This window comes from Crocuta crocuta, unplaced genomic scaffold, assembly GCF_008692635.1.
Source record: "Crocuta crocuta isolate KB4526 unplaced genomic scaffold, BGI_CrCroc_1.0 scaffold1681, whole genome shotgun sequence".
Taxonomy (NCBI): domain Eukaryota; kingdom Metazoa; phylum Chordata; class Mammalia; order Carnivora; family Hyaenidae; genus Crocuta; species Crocuta crocuta.
This window is the reverse complement of record NW_027532786.1, coordinates 25,861-27,292: the sequence shown is the minus strand read 5'-3', so window position 1 is coordinate 27,292 and position 1,432 is coordinate 25,861.

Sequence of the window (1,432 nt, the reverse complement as noted above, 5' to 3'; positions counted from 1 at the left end):
ACGAAGGTACTCTGAACTATCCCACATGAAGAAGCCCAGAAGTTAGTGGGTGGCATAAGAACCCCAGAAAGGCCTGCCTCCTGTTGTTAGCTGTCTGAAGAGCTCTAGTGGGGAAGGGGAGAGACTTCAAACTCAGCTCAACAGGTGTAGTGGTTTTGGTGGTTACATATAACAAAGGGACAGATTTCAAGTCAATAGAAAGATCCAGCTAGATTTTAGGGGGTGTAAAATCCCTCAGAAATTAGTGGGTTTCTGCTGTTGAAAGTTTTTGAGGAGGTCGGAGGCAAGAANCCCTCTCCTGCTCACACTGTCTCTCTCTCTCTCTCTCTCTCTCTCTCTCCTAGAAATAAATAAAACATTAAAAAAAATTTAAAAATAAATAAATAAATAAATGCGTGAGTGCGAACTGGGGAAGATAAAAGCGGTACGGGACCCAGAGATACAGAGGGAGGGACGGAAACCAGCTTGCACGCAACTGCAGTGTGTGATTAACCAGCTAGTGGTGGCAAGCTGCCGTGAATCCAGGGGAAAGGAAAGAAAAGCTGAGATTGCTCATAGAATCGTCGCTGGAGAAGAGAATAAAAAACTTCAGCTTGGAAAGGCAGTGTTTTTAGCTCTGGCTGGGGTGCTGACTCTAAACTAGGTGCCCTGGTCCCAGAAGGCACCAGGAAAAACTGAACTGCCAGACTCTCAGCACCATTCATGGCAGCGCGGGCCCGGTGAACGCCTGCGGAGGTGGTCCCAGCACTGGGTGAGGTGGCAGCTGCGCGTGCGACAGCGGCCCGCTGAAGTGGCGGTGGCGCACTGCAGCTACACGGACTCTGCGGACCTGAAGTCGCTACGTTCCCCAAACGCAATCGGATTTTATCGCTGCTTGACACCGGAGGATCTGAGTCTGGGACACTTCCCCCACCCTCCACTCAACCCTCGGCAACAGGGAAGCAGCGACCAGCAGGACTATTCAGGGCAGTATAACAAAGCCTTTGGACTGGGACCTGGAAACTAGACAGAGCGTGGGGCAAAGAACTCAGCCCACCTTGGCTAAATCCTCAGCACAGGGAGATCTGACCAAAGAAGTGATTTGCAAAGCTTGGTTGAGAAAGGACTCGGTGATGCCATTCTTCTCCCCACAACCACCAAGGAGGGGCCTCAGGGAGGCCAGCGGACACTGGAGACCAGACTTGCCTACAACAAACCACGCCCATCCCCTCCAAATAGCTGTTTTGTTGTTGTTGGAGCTGTTTTTACCTGAGATTGGTTTTGCGTGTTTTTTGGTTTTGACTGTGCATTTGTGTACCCGTGTTCCCTCTGTGGTTGTCTGTTTTCTTTTTCCAGGGCTGCCTCAAGAAACAAGCCAAACTACACATGGTGGAGAGTCCCAAATACCACTACCAGTAGAGAAACAAAATAACCAAAGTCTCAACAAGAGAAA